This window comes from Orcinus orca, chromosome 16, assembly GCF_937001465.1.
Source record: "Orcinus orca chromosome 16, mOrcOrc1.1, whole genome shotgun sequence".
Lineage (NCBI taxonomy): Eukaryota > Metazoa > Chordata > Mammalia > Artiodactyla > Delphinidae > Orcinus > Orcinus orca.
In genome coordinates, this window is record NC_064574.1 from 63,461,620 (window position 1) to 63,481,083 (window position 19,464).

Below are 19,464 nucleotides of genomic sequence, written 5' to 3' on the forward strand. Positions count from 1 at the left end.
GTTTTATAATACCATTTATAATATCAACACCATCTAGACATCTGTCTATGGGAGTTGGTTTCTCCCAAGCTTATGCTGGTGCCTGGCTGACACAGGAAACGAGATCCTAGAGGCAAACTCCTTGGGAGAGCTGATCTCGTGGAGAGGTTCTGAGTTCAAGTTCTGGGCTTGGGCCTGGATGTGAGTCTGAGCTTCGCCACTCATGAGCTGTGATGGTGGGCAAGTGGCTTAACCTCTCTGAGCTTTGGTTTCCTCTTCTGTAAATATGGGGTAACGATAGCTCGTACACTGTAGGGTTGTTGTCTGCAGTAAATGAGCTGAAACTTATAAATGGATTAGCATTGTATCTGACACATTGTTAGCATTCGGTGAATATTAGCTATGAGAAGGGCAGAATATGGTGATGGAATTAGGACCTAAAACCATGTGGAGCTGTGCTCATAATTCATTCTCCCAAATATCTGATAGTTTGTATGATGTCACTGGACACCCATGCCTCATGCTACCTTCATAGTTTCAAATTATCTTTGCTGTTGTAGGAAAATCTCTTTCCAGTGCCCGGTCTCTCTTACTTTTCATGTTTTCCAGTTCTTTTCCTGTGGCCAGGCTTAGTGCCCACTTAGCCCACTATCATCAGCCTGTCCTTTTTCACCTTGATGCTACATCCACAGGAAGCCTGGGTCCCTGATGACTGCTCCCCTTAGCCCTCAGTCTGTGAATATGAGAATGAGAAACTGAAGAAGACAAAGGATCTCCACTGCCCTCAGCATTTGAGTTGGAAAGCCTGGGGCAGCAGAAATCCTGTAAGTCTCCACTCTGCCCTTTGGCTTACTTCCCATAAGAAGCCACGACTTGCCCCGCCTGATAAGTTCTTTATGCTTTAAACAAAAGACATTATTGGAAGGAAGGACATGAGTGTCTCAAAGTGGTATTTTGGTACTAAAGGATGTCTTAAAATAGCATGCTTACACTTTCCACTGGGGCAGGAAGGACCAGAGGAGAGAGGACATTAAGTCTGGAAAAACCAAAATGATTGCCAGGCATTATTGTCCCCTGATGGGTAAGACGGCTCTCTGTGAGAAGTGGCTGTGCACTCAGCTGGTGGGCTGCTGGGAGAGGATAGGACCCCGTGATTAAGTGGCGGCAGGACACGTCTTCTCAATGGACAGTGCCAGTAAGACCCAGCAAGCTGGAGCCCACTTAGGCAGTAGGAAGAGGAGAAAGGTGATGAGTTTGTGTCATTCCTTCCAAGCCTGACCTGAGACCCTACAGATACTAAACAGAGAGGCCATAAGTGACCAGATGATGGCTGCCGTCTGGTACCCGAGCCTCTGCTTCCACATACCCTGTCTCTGTTTTAGATGCATACGTTCAGTGCCCCCCATCCCTCACACAAAGAACCCATAATTCACAAGTCTCGATGTCCAATACAGACATAACACAGATTCCCTAGGGGATAGAGAGGAGGAGTGTTATATAGTACACCTATTGTAGACCACTTAAAAATCCATGGTAGACATGTCTATTCTGCAAATTCTGTCTCTGAGGGAGTCTCTCTCTCCTTCTACATCAGGGATCAGTAAACTTTTTCTTCAATGGCCATATATAGTGAATATCTTGGGCTTCACAAGCCAAGAGGCAAAATCGAAGCCATTACATGTGTACTTATATAACCATTTAAATGTAGCCATTAAAATATATAAAAACCATTCATAGCTCAAGGGCCATAAAAAGTAGAGCTGGATTTGGCCTGTAGACTATAGTTTGCTGACCTCTGTCCTATATAATTCTCAAATTTCAGGCTCACCATTTTGCCTTAATAGCTCTAAAGCACTTCACATCCTCAGGTCTGCCCCTGCTCATATCCCTGAGCCAAACCCAGTTTACAGAAACAAACAGACCCTACAGCAAACAGTTAATGGCCTCCAAACAGTTAACAGGAACAAACTTGTTTGAAAATGACCAGGGTTATGGGTAGATTTTTTTTTTCCTGTCATATGAGGAAACATTGGGGACATTGGTGGAAAAGGACCAACATCTCAGGATTTCTGCCCATGAGTCAGTGAAATTAGGTCATGTTTCAAAGTGAGGGTAATGCCTCTCGGTCTGCTCTGAGGGGAACTGGCCCAGTGATTTGTGGAGGAGAACAAGACGTGCTATTGCTATATCCGTGTCTATGTCCAGTGCAAACACAAGGTACATACATCCATTGGGCAAGATAAGACTCCTTAATACCGGACTTATTTTTCTTCAGAAGCCATCAGAGACAAATCACCCGGCTACCAAAGGACACAGAAGTCTGGATTTCTCCAGACGTAGCAGTCAGCAAAACTCAGCTATCATGTATTCATTCATTTGTTCAACAAACATTTATTAGACACCTATCCTCTTCAGAGATTTTTAAAAATGCAGCCAATGAACTTATAGAGCTCAAGTCCAGGTAGAGGAAAGAGTTACAGGAATGGACAAATCATAGGCCATTTAGTCCAGAAAATTTGCATAAGTGCTGGGAGGAAGATTTGCCCAGACTAAAATGGGAGGGTATGGAAGTATGTGGGGGGGAACCTCCCCAGACTGGGAAGGACAGAAAAGGGTTTCCAAAAAGGGACAGTTAGTCCAGGGAGTCCAAAGGCAGAGAAAGGGAGAGGTATCCAGGGCAAGCATATAAGGGCACAAGAGAACACAGTACATAAGAGAAGTGAAAGTGTAGAAGGGATAGATAGGAGTGTCTGGGGTGTGTGTGTGTGTGTGTGTGTGTGTGTGTGTGTGTGTGTGTGTGTGTGTGTGTGTGTGTGTGTATTGAGATAGGTATGATACCAGAACAGAGGGCAGAAGATTAGGAGGACCAGTTAGGCAGGAGAAAGAAAATGAAAGGCCCTTTCAGCTTTACTTAGTGTTTGTCCTTTATGCTTAAAGCAAGGAGATGCCATTGGGAAACTTAAACAGAAGAGTGTCCAGAATTGTGTTCCTAGAGATGAAAAAGCTACAAGGCTTTTTGCCTAATTATGGCCCCAGTTGCCATCAGAATGAAGGTCAATTCCTGAGCATGCATTTCAAAGTCCTTTGCAACGTGACCTTTCTCTGCCTTTCCAGTTTCTCTTCTTTGCTCCTTTCCCTCCCGCCCTAGACCATTTACTCCTTCCCTCAACATGTCATTGATTTTGTATTAGTTATCTAATGCTGTGTAACAAAGAGTCCAAAGTTTAGCAAACTTAAAATACAAACATTTATTATTACCTCAGTGAATTTCCAAGGGTCAGGAATCCAGGGCTGACTTAGTTGGGTGGCTGTTCCTCAGGGTCTTTCATGAGATTGTCATTAAGATGTCAGCTGAGGCTTCAGTTATCTGAAGGCTTGACTGGAGCTAAAGGATCTACTTCCAAAATGGTTCACTCCATAGCAATTGACTAGATCCTCAGCTCCTCACTGGCCCCCATCCTCACCGTGGAGACTTCTTCATAGGGCTGCTTACATGTTCTCATGACATAGCGGGTAACTTCCCCTAGAACAAGCAATTTCAGAGAGAGAACAAAGAGGAGGCCAGAGTGCCTTCTATGACCTAATCTCATGTGTCCCTATTATGTCCACTGTATTTCCATTTCCGAGAAGTAAGTCACCAAGTTCTCCCCATTTTCAGGAGGGTAGGAATTAGGCTCCAACTCTTTAAGGAAGAGTATGAAAGATTTGGGGGACATATTTTAAGACCACACCTACTTTAATATTAATGTGCCTTTCTTAAACTTCTCAATTAGGAGACATTTGCCAGGGGACATCCGTCAGTGTCTGGAGAAATTTTTGGTTGTCACAAGTGGAGGGGAATGTGCTACTGGCATCCAATGACTAGAGGCCGTGGATTTTGTTAAACGTACTGCAAGACCCAGGGCAGCACCCCCGCAACAAAACATTCTCTAGCCCCAAGTACCAGTAGTGCTGAGGCTGAGAACCCCTGGTCTCAGCTGTTAGTAGCTGTGTGACTGGGCAAATGAATTACTCACTCTAAGCCTTGGTTTCCTCAGCTGTAAATTGGGACACAGCATAATCCATCTGGTGGAAAAATGAGATAAAACATGTAAAGCAATTACACAGTGAGTCAAAGGAGTACTTTCTCTGTGCTAGGCCCCATGCTAGATCCAGGGAACTTGGCGATAAACTAGCCAGGCGTTGTCCCTGATCCTAGCATTTTGTGTTTGGAGCCATAATCATAATATGAGTCTGAGTTTAGTATAATTTATCATGCCGAGGTCATTTTTCCATTTTTATGAGAAAATCTTGGAGACAGGAGCAGTCCTCTTTCCAGGTCCAGCCCACTTTGATGCCTAGCCACATGCTTTTCACAGAAAAGATACCCAATCAATACTTGTTGAATTGAATTCCACCCACTTGCTTCTTGAAACGACTACTCTTCCTATGATTTTAAGGTGCTGAAGATTTTTAAATGTACAATCTATTTAATAACAGCTTTCAATTTTGTTAGAAAGGTTTGGGGAAAAAAACATTCTGTTAACTATTCTTCAGTTGTAAGACACATCCTGATTTGAGAAATGTTAAAATTTGAAAAACAAAACAAAAAAGCATCACAAAATTGAGGAAATACGGTAACGTTTGTATCTTGCTCTACTAGTTCTGAGTAAAAGAAGGCTGTGTTAGTTCCTCTATGATTCTTTCTACGGGCATGGTTTTAGTGTCAGCAGATTAGTTTTCTATTGCTGCTGTAACAAATTACCTCCGGCTACGTGACTTAACACAAATGTATTACCTTACAGTTCTGTAGGTCAGAAGTCTCTGAAAATCTTCACTAGGCTAAAATCAAGGGGTCTACAGGGCTGCATTCCATCTGGAGGCTTTCAGCGAGAGTCTATTTCCTGGCCTTTTCTGGCTTCTAGAGGCTGCCATCATTCCATGGCTCATGGCCCTCTTCCTCCAGCTTCAAAGCCAGCAATGGAAGATCAAGTTCTTCTCACATCACATCCCTCTGTCTTTCTTCCATTATCACATCTTCCTCTGGCTCTCCTCCCTTGCCTCCCTTCTACTTTTAAGGACCTTGTGATTATTTTGGGCCCACCTGGAGAATCCAGGCTAATCTCTTTGTCAGAAGGTCATAAGGTCAACTGATAAACAACCTAATTCCTCGGCAACCCTGATTCCCTTTTGCCATGTCTCCTAACATAATTACAGGTCCAAGGGATTATTAAAACAAGGACATCTTTGGGAGAAGTGTTACTCTGCCAACCACAGTCATTGATACCGAAGGAACCACAGAATCCCTCTAGACTTGTAAAGGTAATCCAAACCAAAGGTAACCCAAATCCACATCTCATAGCATAGGGAAGGTTGAACATGAGTTACATTATCCATTTGGATGGATGAATTCCAGCCTCTGCTTTCAAGTGGCAGGATCCAGAGAAATACTGCATTTCCATGCTCCTTGCCACTGGGTGAAGTGAGACTCAATCCTTTTCTATGTGAGCAAATGGAACCTATAAACCTCACTTTGGCTACTCCACTGTTCCAACATCACATTGCTCAGTGTCGTGAAACGTGACTCTTCAAAAATCTATTATGTGACAAGCCGGGTGGTTTATGACACAAATATTGTATTTTGCACACTTCATTTGCAGTTAAATTATTGAACATCTGACAACACAGGCCATGTTCTGTTTCTTAGTGCAAATCCATTAAAAGGTACTTTTTTGGTTGTTGCTGTTAAACTAGGGCTTTAATATTTCCAGACATGAAGAGTGAATTTATTCTACAATGATTAAAAATCATTTTGTAATTAGATTTGAATGAATAGGGAGTTATTGGAAAAGCTAAGCCTAACATTCAGCTTCTAAGGGAACAATTCCAATGCTCACGTTTTGATGATATTTACTGTTGTATCACTTGGCTATTTTATAAAAGAGGAAATTAAGGCCAAAGGGGAAATGACCAATGAGAATTGAGACCAGGGAAGTAAATCTCCAGGAAGATTTTAATTTTGATTCACATTCTGAGATAGGTCAATCTGTGAGTTTTAAAACCTTGCACTGCTCCATCCTCTCCATGATTAGGTAATTTATTGCCTACAACTGGGTCATAACATCAAAGTCTGTTACTGCTAGGCAGTTAAAGAGAATGAGAGAAATGATACTGGCGCATTAGGGAGTAGTGGGGACTGTGGAAAATTGGAAAGTATATGTCCTGATAAATGAGTAGCTGCTACTCAGCTCTTATTGATTTTTCCAGAAAGGTATGGGACACCAACCAGTCTTGCCAAATTTTCCAACTTTTCACAAGAAAATAAAATTCTGGGTTTTTATGTAAAATCTGATTTTAAAATATAGACTATTAATACAGAAACATTTAAAAAAACTATTCAGGTCAAACAAAACATGTGTACAATTCCAATATAGCCCAGAGGCCATTTTTTCTAGAATTTTGGGTTCTAATGTTCCAGACAGACTAGATGCAGTAGCTCATCCAAGGCTACAAACCCTGAAGTAAGCCATGTAAGGGCAGTACAATGAGGTATTATACAGCCTATAAACAGAATTGCTTGTTTCAACCTAACCTAGCTACTAACTGTTAATGACCTTGGGCAAGTTACTTAATATCTCTGTCTCCGTTTTAGTTTCTTGTTCATATAAAATGGAAATAATATCTATCTCATAAGGTTATTATGAAGATTTAGAATCAATGTCTGTTTAATTCCAGTAGTGACTGGTTGTAGAAAGTGCTTGTGTTTTGTTGCTGTTGTTACTGGTAAGGACACTAAGCAACTCATGCTCAAGGTCACATAATAAGTGTGATTCTGTGTATTGCCTTTTATGTGTTGCTACTGGTGAAATTGTCAACAACTGTCTCATAATTGGTTTAAAAGTGGGAAAAAATAAGTCCATAATTTGGATGCTAAGATTCCCAAAGCCTGTTTCATTAACACTTGATAAATATACCACATGAATACAAATAAATGCCCTGAGCCTCTGACTCAATCTGACTGCCTTGTTTTCTCGTTGCTAGAGTTTGCACAAGACTGAAAACAAAATCACATCACTTGTAATCCTTCAATGACTCCCTATGACCTTGGGATAAATCTTGATTATTTAGCATGGCTTTGGGGACCCTCCATGATCTGGTCTCTCCTTACAGTGTTTGTTCCAGCCCTACCGAACTCTCTCTGTGTCCAGAATGCATCACATCCTTTTTTGCCTCTGGAAATTATACTTGTTATTCTCTCTGCCTGAAACACTTTTTGCATCCTTTTTTTAATTTTATTTTATTGACTGATTGTTTGTTTATTGGATCTCAGGAGCACAGAGCTGAATTAATCATATTCCCTAGCCCATGCTTGGTCATTGGATGGCCCTTGTCTTATTGTATTATTCATTTATTCATTTATTTTTTCCCCTATACACCTAGTCCCCAGTATCATTTGCCTCTCTCATCTGTTTGATAGAAGTTCGTAAATACTGTAAAATAGGCAGTTATTTTGATTGTGAATGTGTTTTTAATTAGCATAAAGAGCATTGTGTTATAACCCACATCCTGAGGTTTTCTTCAATCAACACTGTTTTAAGATTTATCTGTATTGCTTTCTATATATTTAGCTTGTGAATTCCTCATGCTCTATGATTTTCTGTAATGTGCATTTATCACATTTTATTTACACAATCCCCTAATGATGGACACCTGGGTTCCCTTCAATTTCTTTTTTTATTATTATTTATTTATTTATTTTTATTTATTTATTTTTGGCTGCATTGGGTCTTCATTGCTGCGCTCGTGCTTTCTCTAGTTGTGGCAAGCAGGGGCTACTCTTCGTTGCGGTGTGCAGGCTTCTCATTGCGGTGGCTTCTCTTGTCGCGGAGCATGGGCTGTAGGCACACGGGCTCAGTAGTTGTGGCTCATGGGCTCTAGAGCACAGGCTCAGTCATTGTGGCACACGGGCTTAGTTGTTCCACGGCATGTGGGATCTTCCCGGACCAGGGCTTGAACCTGTGTTCCCTGCATTGGCAGGCGGATCCTTAACCACTGCGCCACCAGGGAAGCCCCCTTCAATTTCTTGATATTATAAACAAACTCGATGCTACAAACCCATCCCTTTATGAATCTATGTGAGAACTCTCCCAGGACGTACGCATAGGAGAGAGATTAATAGGTGATAGGGCACACACAAGCCTAAGTTCACCAAGTCCCACCAGATAGCTTTTCTGAATGGCTTTGCCAGTTTACCCTCCCTCCAGGAAGGAAGGAGAGTTCCTGGCTCCATGCTTCTTGGCATTTGCCACCTGTCTTAATGTTCTGCCATTCTGATGGATAGGCAGCATCTCATTGTTTTACTTTGTATTTCTCTAGTTATGAAAGAGTCTGAGCACTGCTTCCTATATGAGAGCTATTCAGTTTTCTCATTGTCTGAATCATATGTTCTTGGGCTTTTTAAAAAAATCTTTCCATCGGGTTTCCTTTTTGATTCTGGATGTTGTCAGTATCTCTCAGGGTCCATCATGCTCACCTCCCTCTTCTTGGGCTACCTGACTCCAGCTCTCCAGGATTCTTTAGGATCAGACTAGACATCCCTTCCTCCACAAGGCATTGCCAAGCTCCCTGGATTCCGTGTTATCCATCTCATGTGCACTCCTCCAGCCCCCTCTACTTCTCCTGTCTTCACGCTTATCAATCTATTATAATCACCTGTTGGAGTCCCAATTTCCCCACCATGATGTTGAGCTCCCTAAGGCTATACATCACATCTTGTTCATTGTGGCATCTTCAGCTCCTGTTTCAAGGGCTTAGAATGAAGGACCAAGACAAATAGGTATTAAATCAGTGAGAAGTAAACTCATTTGTGAAATACCGCCTATGCATTAAACCCTGATCTATGAGCATCGTAGGCATTGATCCATAAAACCATCCAAACAACCCTGAAGAGGAGGATTTGTTATCCCCATTTTACAGATCTGGAAACAGGGGTGAGACATGGTATGTATAGCAGGGAAGATGGATAGCCACAAGCATTTGTTATTGTCCACACTCATTATGTATATACAACTCCATAGCTCGAGCTGTCAAATTAGGGTTTCAAAAGTTCTTGCCCAAAGCATAATCATCTATTTTCCCTCAAATATTTCTTTTTTGCTCAATATGGCTGCAAGAATCTGATGGGGTCTGCCCCTGCCCCTCTCTCCAGCCTCATATCACCACCAATTCTTTCTCTCCAGGTTCAAGGAAGACCTGATCCTCTTGCAGTCCCTCAAATGCTCTTCTTTCCCTTCAGAGCAGCACTTCTCAGCCTTCAATGCAAATATAAATCACCTGAGGATCTTGTTAAAAAGTTTGGATTCTTATTTACTACATGGAGGAAGGGGCTTGAGATTTTGCATTTCTAACAAATTCCCAGGTGATGCCGCTGGTCTGAAGACCACATTTGGAGTAGCCAGAATTTAGAGCACTGTTTACTCAGCTCTCCCCTCATCTCCCAGATATTCATGCTTCAGAGCTCAGGGTAACTATTAATGCCTCAAGTAATCCATCACTAACCAGACTAGACCAGGAAACATCCTCATTGCTCTCTGTCCTTATTTTTTGAAGCTCTTCACACCATCGTACTAATGAGCCATGAGACAAGTCATTTACTGCCTATCTCCCCATCTCACATAAAAGCTCCGTAAAAGAGGGAGCATCAGTCTGGTTCCCCATCATAGTCCTTGCACCTGACCATGACTTGCCCATAGTAGGATCTCAGTAAATATGTGTTAAATGAAAGAAGGGCTGAATGGAGATGAGTGTCCTAACATTTGATTCAGAGACCCCACGACAGTGGGTTTTTAACCTCTTTGGGGTTGCAGATCACTTTGAGAATTTGAGGAAATATACCTCCAGGAAAAATCTCTCCCAGAAAACTGGGGCATTTAAATAAAGTTTTGCCTAACATCGTACTGCACTTCAGGAGGTGAAGAATCGCTGCCCTATGTAAATGTAATCATGGTGCATCTCTTCCGAGGAGCACCAGGCACCCTCCAGATCTTCCCTCCTTTCCTCTCATTTCAGTCTCATGCTGGAGGGCATGGTGGAAATTCCTGGTGTCCTTACAGTGTCTTCATTCCAAACTCACTCCCCTGCACAGGCAGTGGCAAAGCGCAGGTAAACATGGCCAGAACAAGGCAGGGATGTGTGTGCACTGCTGGGGGGAGGACTACGCTTTGCCAAATCAACAAACGAATCAGTCAGCCCTGAATTAACTGAGACATGTCATGAGCTAGAAATCGCTTCACCCGGAAGTGGGCTAATTTTTAATCTGGGGGTTCCAGCAAATGAACCTGATCTTAAAACATCTCAGAGGCCTACCTCTCTCACCATCATTTCTGTGCCTCTCTGTCTGCTGGAACAGAAATGCCTTGTTTAGAGGACTAGTGTTGACTTCAGGGACAGATGCATCTGCTTTCACATCCTGCCCGCCAAAGTGTATTGCTTTTGAGTCCTGTGGGCAAGAGAATGAACTTCCCTCTACCTCAGCTTCCACATCTGTGAAATGGGTCCCTTCAGGGTATCCTCTGAAGTCCTGACGCATATTTTCCAGGGCTGAAACAATGTCTGCAGATGATATGGCTCTTGCTTTTAGGCACTCTGTCCCACTGCCCCCACCTCCCCAGTAAAAGAGCCAGCTCAGAGGGGCTTGCTTTACCCTCTCAGGCCGATTATCTAATCTTCCTGCTCACTTCTCTCCTCCCAGGCCTCTGGGAGTACAGCCCATTAAAATCTGTTATTGACACTGCTATTTATTTGGAGCCAGGGATAGTTTATCCTTTTCCAACTTGTACAAACCTGGGCTTGGCTTCCATCCACAGCCAGACCTAGAAATGATAATGTAGGTAATATTTAAGGTTGTTTTTTTTTTTAAGTTCTTTAATATTCTCTCAGAGGCTCAATTATTTACCATGCTAGCTTCAGGTAGAGAGTAATTTGAATATCACAGTCAGGAGAAACTGGTGGAGGAAAAGGTAGCAGTTTGCAAATCACACGAGTCAGCCTTGGCTTTGGTGTATACCACGAAGTTGCAGAAATGGAGGCTTGCATTATATCATGTTATAGTTTATTGATTTGTTTTTAAATTACATTAAAATATACATTTCTGTCTTTAGGGGTGATATTCAGAATACGCAACTGTGATAGACAAAGGATCAAAGCCTGAGGCTGGAGCAGGGATCTGGGCAGTCAAAGCATTAACCCTTTCCCTGCTGGATCATGGGGAAGACTACAGGGGGAGAGAGACCCTACGAAAGGGCCCTGGAGGGTCAGGATAGTGGGGACATTCTTACCTGACTGGTACAAAAATATTTCAGTATTTTCACAACTGCTATAACCCAAAGGTTGCCTAACCGCTGAATATCAGCTGTCTTAGTTGTAACATTTCAGTAGTAAGACTATAATGATGAAGTGATTAATCTCCCCCTTTAAATCCCATTTGTCCTTAGTCTGGTACATTGCCCCTCATTCAAACACTAGGAACATCTACATCTACGGGTAGGGTTTTTTCCCTTTTTATTTAACTTCATCACAAAAAATGGAATCTATGTTATGAATAATAATAGCTAGCGATTGTTAAAGCTTCCTGAGTACCAGGCACAGTTCTAGCAATTTACATAATTAACTCTTCCAATCTCCCTAATAGTTTTCTCAGCTGACAGAGGAAAGGAGGCATAATGTGGTTAGTTACCTTACAAGCTCATAAGTGCTGAAGGAGAGAACAAAATCCAGGTAGCCTGGCTCCAGACCTCCACCCTCAGTATCATGAACTAAGCTAAAAAATCTATTACTCTGCACTTTTTGTTCTAGATCTGACTCATTCTTTAATGACTACTATCATATTATCTTGTAGGGTTTACCATATTTTATTAACTCTTCTTCCTTCTGATAGACATTCAGAATGGTTCTCAGCCTCTCTCTCTCACTCTCTTGTCTGCCTCTCTTTTGCATTTTTCTTTTCTTTTCCTTGAAGGAGAACACTACAAACAACGCTACAGTGTGCCCATGTGCCCTTCTACAAACGCGCCTTTGTACAGCTTTTATTTCTGGAATATGTGCTTCCAAAAAAGAATTGTTGGCCCTAATGGTAAAAGTATTTTGAATTTTAATAAATGTTGCTAGAATTACATTGCTAAAAGGCCTGTGCAGTTTCAACCAGTTGTACATGTGATTGTGTGATTGCCATTCCTCCACATCCTTACCAGCACTGGAGGTTATCAGTCCATCAATTATGCCACAAATGGGAGAAGGATGGTGCCAAATGGTTGCCTTAATTTACCTTTTTCTGATTATCAGTGGGATTGAGCCAACGTTTATAGGTTTAATGGCCTCCTCCTCACAACTTGCTTGTTGCTGTTCATGTGTTTTGCCCAACTTTAAATTGGGTTGTTTATCTTCTTTCTTATTGGAGCCCTTTAGCTATTAGGAACATTAACCTTTTGTCAGTCACATGTATTGCAAACATTCAATCCGCATCTGTTGCTGCCTTTTGTCCTTATATGGTCTTTGAAGAGGTTTAAGAAATTTTTTTGTAATCGGTTTTTCAATCATCCATTTCACAGCTTCTGGACTTTCCCTCTCGCATAAGAAGGTCTCTCCCATCCCAAGTTTTCTCATATGGTCTCTTATTTCCTTTCCTATTTCTTTTATACATTTACATATTCAATCTATTCAAAATTGATTTCTATATCTAATTTGATGTGTGAAGCTGTGTTTTCCTCCAGACGGAGAGCCAAATATACAGTTCCGTTGATTAAATTAACCATACCTTCCCCATCAGTTGAGATGCCACAGCCAGCACTGAGGACAGAATCACAGGCCTGGGTGGAATCTCAGAAAGACAGAGTCAAACCATGACTCCTAATTCCTCACTCCTCTGATTGTCCACATGTGTGCCAAGTCGTGGCCGCAGGTCTCCTTGGGAAAATGCCTCTACAACCATCTGTTTCTCTTTAAAAAGCAGGCAGTGTCTAGAGTGAGAACAAAGGAAAAGGAGGGCGTTGAGTCTAGACAAAAGGACTCTCTACCCGCCCACCCCCACCTCCCAAGTACACAGGATTTGGTCCAGGTCAGGAAGCCTGGGCCATCAAACCCATCACTATTAAGAGCATCTGTTGGGCAGCACCCAGCAGGCCTGGAAGACTTGTAGTTGCCGAAGAAAGAGCCCGGAGACAGCAACAGAGACATCAGTGGTCTACTGGCAAGGGATCTTGCACGTCCGAAACAAAGGTCCTAGAGGGACACCCCACCATGTACGACAAACAGCAGGCAGTACACAGCAGCAATCTCCCCCTTCGGAGGAGAAGGAGGCTACTGTTTACAGGGGGAATTGACATCTGATTGGTTCAACAGTTATCAGGAGAACCAGAGGCTGGGGCAGGGGGCAAGCACATAGGCAGTTACTTATTAAGCCCTGTAATTAAGAGGATTAGATAGTCCTGTGAGTGAAGCGGGGCCTGGTTGAGAAGGGGATGTACAGAGAGCAAGAGAACAGCCATCTTGAGTGGCCTGGCCACACAGCATTGGTGAAACCAAATCATGTCCTGGACGATTTGGTGGGAAGGGCACCGGCATCCTGAAAGCTTGAATTATGCAGTCAGTTCCTGCCTGCTGTTTGAAATATGCACTGACTTCTAAAAACTTGTGCACACATGAGCTGGCAGTGTCTTCCTGCTTTACCTGGGACCAACATAAGCAAAGTCATGGGTGACTTACTTCCAGTCAGGTCTCAGCATGCAGCAACCTGGATGAAAGTTTAACCAAAGGCTAGAAGTGCTCGGCATTTGCCAACCAAACTGGAAAGCTGGTTTGGCCACTTTTTCTTTCCTTTTCCTTTTTGTTCTTTTCTCTCCTTACCCCGCCCCCCCTTTTCCTTTTCCTTTTCCCCTCCTTGTCCACTTCCTTCTTTCTCTCCTTCCTTCTTCCCTCTATCCTTCCCTCTACATCTCTCCCCTTTTCTGGGAAGATGAGATCCCGATGACCCCACTGAGGGCTCATCTCCAAGACAGAACAGAGCAGCCTGCCCTGCATTTGATCAACAATTGAAGTGGCTGCAAATACTCTGACTTCTCATTTCAATGTGTATCGATCTCCCAAATGGAAAACAGGCATCTACAATAAATTATATAGAGTTAATCAGGAAGGAGCCAGTGCACGAGAGGAATCAGGTGCTGGTGCCACAGATTTTGCTGATATAGAAAAGTTGCAGGGATGAAATATGGCTGCTTTGGAGAGAAGAAAATAAACAAAATCCAGTCCCCAAGAAGTCAGAATTATTGGGAAGTGAACCAGGGTCTCCCTGAACAGACTTATTCCGTGGCTGGCAATTCTGGAGGTGAGAGTACATGGATCATTAAGGACAAGCTCCTTCTTGAGAAGAAGCTGCAGAAATCCTATATGGGGAAGGAAAGATCCACTTATAATAGGTATATGGGTTTCTTTCAAATTAAGCCATTTCGAGCCAAACAACGCATGACTCTAGGAAGAAGAAACCCAGCAGGGAGCCTAGTAATATTAGTCTTTTCAGTTTGTGCCTTAAATCAAGTATCTGTAGCTTCTGTCTAATTTTTCCTGATTTTGACTTTAGGAATCATCTCAAGAGAAATAGACCTGCAGTGCAGGTTTAGCCAATCAGCTTTCATCCCATTCCCCCAGGGATTGGTTCAGAGATGGATCCAGTATTATCAACATCAATGTTTTGTTTTGCCACAATTGTTTTGGTTTGTTGGCTTAAGTGATTTAGTTGCCTACATTTAAACAATGGGTCTATTTTATGTAATATCATGGATTGATGGCTTCTACACCCAGCCCACATCGTTCACTAGCCCAATTCCTACTTGCCTTTGAGTTTCTAAGATAGTACTTAATATCATTTCATTTCGTATCAAGTGTCAAGACTGATAGAGACCTCAGACATCACTTGTCCTCAATTCTCTCCTTACAGATGGAGAAACTGGGTCCTGAGAAGGGAAGTAAGTTGTTTAAGGTCACACCACAAGTTGAGAGCATAAATGGGAAAAAGACCTAGGACATTTTTATATTAGCTCTCAGCAGCAGACAATAGTTCTTACATTTCCTGCCAGGGAAGGGCTACTTCCCCAAGGATGCCTCCAAAGGTAATATTCTATGATGTAATCTTTTAGGTGTTAATGGTGGAATTTCAGATCCAATATGTGGTGAATATTTTTAGGCAACGGGACCAAGTGCTGTCTCTCAAATTGCTTTTCACAGGTGGGTGCCAACTCCTCTTATAACCAGGGTTGAAGGCTGGCTATATAAGACTGTTCTTTTCCTGATCATTAAAAAAAATATGACAATATCCCTCAGTCTTTCTGAAGTGGGTGTGATTTACAAGCTTACAGATGGAAAAAATATCCATCTTTTTTCATTTGTTCATTCAACTGTTTGTCTAGCCATCCTACATTTACTGAGCATTAACTATAGGCCATGTACTATGCTAACTTCCAGAGATACAAAGATTGGCCCATGAAGCTCTCAGTTGAGCTATAAGCTGTAATGCAGACACAAAGAAAAGATGGCTTCACTGAGGAGGTACCCTGTTACTAACCTTTCCAAGACAAGGAAGAGTTTTGGGTAGGAGTCAAGGATTAACATCTGTGATCTGTGCTTAGAGCCCAGACCCACTCTGGTTGCCCCACCTCGACCCAACCTTAAAAATTAAATTAAACAGAAGTAGTTTCCCATATCTAAAAATTGGAAGATTTCAAATAAAATTCAGACTCCCAACTTCTCTTGAAAAATCATGGATCTGAAAACACTGGGCCCACATCCCCACATGCCACAATTACGTGTTGCTGGGTGGTAGCTGCGCCTTTTAGAAAGGGTGAACATTCTCCAGTATGTCACATTCCCCCCCCAGTCCCTATCAGATTATTCATGGTTCCCATCATAAACTTATGTAACTTGCCTATCCTCTCTAGGGATTTGAATCGGTAGTCCCTGACCTAGCATCTCAAGGAATGCATGAAGATCACAGAGCAGAGGTGGAGAGTAATGTGTAGGCAGAGGCTTAGAGGTGGGAAACATAGAATGTATTCAAGGGATGGCACGTCATTTTGCGTGGCAGGCAGATGATAAAGTGGGACAGAGGGTAGGCAGAAATGAAGCTGGAGAAGTAGGTGAGGGCCGAATTGCCCACGGAAGGTCCTGTGGGTCATGCAAAGGGCTTTGTCCTGAATCCTGTACTCTATAGGGAGCCTTTGGATTCTCGGCAGGGGAGTGTTATGATGATATTTGTGTTTTTGAAAGACCATCGTGCAACCACAGAGAGAATAAAACTGGCAGAGGTCGTGAAAGAGGCTGGGACATCATTTGAGCAGCAATTGTACAGACCAGGATAGAGATGAGGGATCCAGTAATCTTTAATTCCTGCCTGGTGTAGTCAGTAGGCAAATGATATCGAGAGATGAATGATGAAGTCTCAGGGGTCACTTGCCCCTTATATCAACCAAGGGTCACAATGACCACCCTCTGTGACCACCACGTGGTCACAGACAGGGCACAACTGAGTACTTTCTTGTCTGGAAAATACTTTTTGGCAAAGTACATAGGAATTTAGACTTTCTTAGTAGTGATTACATTATTATGCCCCAGGTGCCCGCAGGGTGTGCTCAGAGAATTAATGGGCCTACCCGTCTCATTTACTTCTTAGGGTCCCAGGGTCTCCTTCCATAAATGAGCATTACCAGTGCACTGAGTGGGACCCTGGAGGGCTAGAAGAGTGATTGCTTCTCTCAAAGGTGAGCTGGAGGTAAACATCAGCCCCTTGAGGACGCCCATGGCCCACTGATGGGGAAATACTGCAGTGACCGAGGCAGAAGGCACTCCAAATGCAAAGAGCGTTATTCCAGGCAGATGAGGGAACCCAGCAATTATTTCCACTCAGAAGCCGGTAATGAATAGGAATGTAATTTATTCATTCATTAAACATAGGCAAACAAGGAACCAAAGAGGAAGCCGCCTGGGCATTCTTTTAATGAATCTGCCCCGTTTCTGAGTGAAGTGTGGGCTGTGTGGATGAAACGTTGAACTCCGGAAATATATTACCCACTCAAGAAGCCATCCTTCCAGCCTTAATTAAAGAAAATCAACAGCTCCCACTTACAATGGATGATGATGGAAATCAAACTGAGGAACTGAAATACAGACTTGCCAGGCAGGCTGGGCTGGGCTTGGCTGGGCTCCCAGAAGCCTGGGAACCTCATGAGTTGGTCTGAAACATTGAGCCTTGGGCATCCAGGAAGCCTGGAGCACCAAAGGTGGCCAAGACATTGCCAGGAATTGACGTCATTACAGGACACCAGATCCTTTTGGATGAAGCTTTGGTGACTCATTCATTCATTCCCTCCGTTTTTCATTCATCCACTCAGGAAGCATTTTTGGAGTACCTACTATGTGCCAGGTTCTGCACCATAGATATAAAATGCTAAGCAAAAATAAACACTGTCTCAGTTCTACTACTCATATTTTAGTAGAAAATATGTTTATTATGTAGAAATTAGGTAGATATATAATCACAAATTGACCAGAACTCAGAGGGAAAAACACAGTATTCTCTGCAAACATGTAACGAGGAGCTCTGAGCAAGCATGGGGAATCAAGGTAGATATCTGGCGGGGGGGGGGGGGGGGACTTGGGGCAGGAATTCTAAGGGGTCAGGAGGAAACTGGGTGAGGACCAGAGGGAGAGGGAGAAGGCAGAACAATCCAGGTAGTGCCAGCATGTGCCAGTGTTCAGAAATGGAAGAGACCACTGTAGACAGAGAAAATACCCCTTGTGTATGATTTTGCCTCACTTTTATATATAAGTAATGGGATGCTCTTTAGATGATTAAATTAGGAAATACTTGTGGGCTGAAAACTGTCATGAGAACAGAAGGCTTGGTTTAAGCGTGTTGGTTTAGATGCGTCATAAACTAGAGAGAACCGTATTTTCACCCGAATAGCCTCTTAAAAGGAGGACTGAGCTTGCTTTGATGTAGTAGGAACACGACCTCTGGGTCTCCTGTCATGTCAGCACCTCCTGCCAGGTGAGTTTTCCCACCTTGGCTGAACCCAGAGTCCTAGAGACCTCTTAGGTCTTAGGAAGAGCTCCCATGCCCTCCTCTCCATGAGGCTGCCAACAGCATGGACTCCAGAGACTGATCATACTGCCCTGCTTTTCATGAGTTCTGTAACCTTGACCAACCCACTTAACCTCACTGTGCCTCAATTTTCTTGTCTAAAAGTTGGGTGTGAAAATAGTGCCTACCTTAGAGTACATGACTCTTGTGAGGAGGGGCTATATGGAAGGCATGGTACAGTGCCTGTTCTGTAGGAGGAGCAGCAAAAATACCTATATGATTATTACTTAGGGAACTCTCCCCCCTCCCATTTCAGGCCGAGGGGCAAGAAAGAAGCTTATTGTTTAACACCAAAGCAGGTGGATGGATGTGTGTATGTGTGTTTCATGTTGTTATACACACCGAGAGGTAAACACTCCTGAGACAGAGGTGTAAAAGGTGTGTAGCTCGAGCAGTTGTCTTTGGCCACGTCTAAGGCAGGGTTCTTTGAGGGACTGCAAAGTCATTGGGGCTGGAGTCCACATGACTTGAAGTCTCTTAGCAGGATTCTGCTGATGGCTTCTGTGCAGCAGCTTGGGACTGTCTGCCATAAGAACATGTACTACTGAAAGATGGTGATGTTCCCGAGCTCTCCATATCTTCAACAGCCCCACCCACTTTTCAGGCTTAGCTAGTCACGGTGTGCTGAGTTCTGCATTGAATATAGACTACTTCTCACCTCCATTTTATACCCAAGCTGTTCTTTCTGCTCTGACAGCCCTTTCTCCTGCTCCTGCTTTATCCACAGCCATCAGGAAAACCATTTATCTTCCAAGACTTGGCTTATGTGTCACACCCCGTAAAGTACTCCTGGACTCATCTTCCATCCCCACCTCCATAAAGTCTGCTATTTCCTTCTTTATTCCTAAATGAAATGTATATGTAACTGTCTTGGCATCTGTAATACTGTATTGTTTCACTAAATGTATGTCTATCTCCCCACATAGACTCTAGAAAAATCCCTACAAGGCAGAGCCCTCTTATGTCTCTCATGTGCCCAGGGTCTAGCACAATGTTTGACATGCAGTTGGTACTTCAAAAATATTGGTTGAATTAATAAACAAATGAAAGAACATGTGAAAACCTAGCTTATCGTCCCTTGAGTATAAAAGAAATTAAGTCACTATGATTGTTTGGGAATGAGTGCTTGTTTTCTTTTCAAAAGGTCTTTCATGGAATGCTACTCAGCAATTAAAAGGAATGATTCTGATATATGCAACACCTTGGATGGCCCTCAAAAGAATTACGCGTATAAAAAAACCTCAAAATGTTACATACTGTATGATTCTATGTATATAACATTCTTGAAATGGCAAATTACAGAGATGGAGACCAAATTAGTG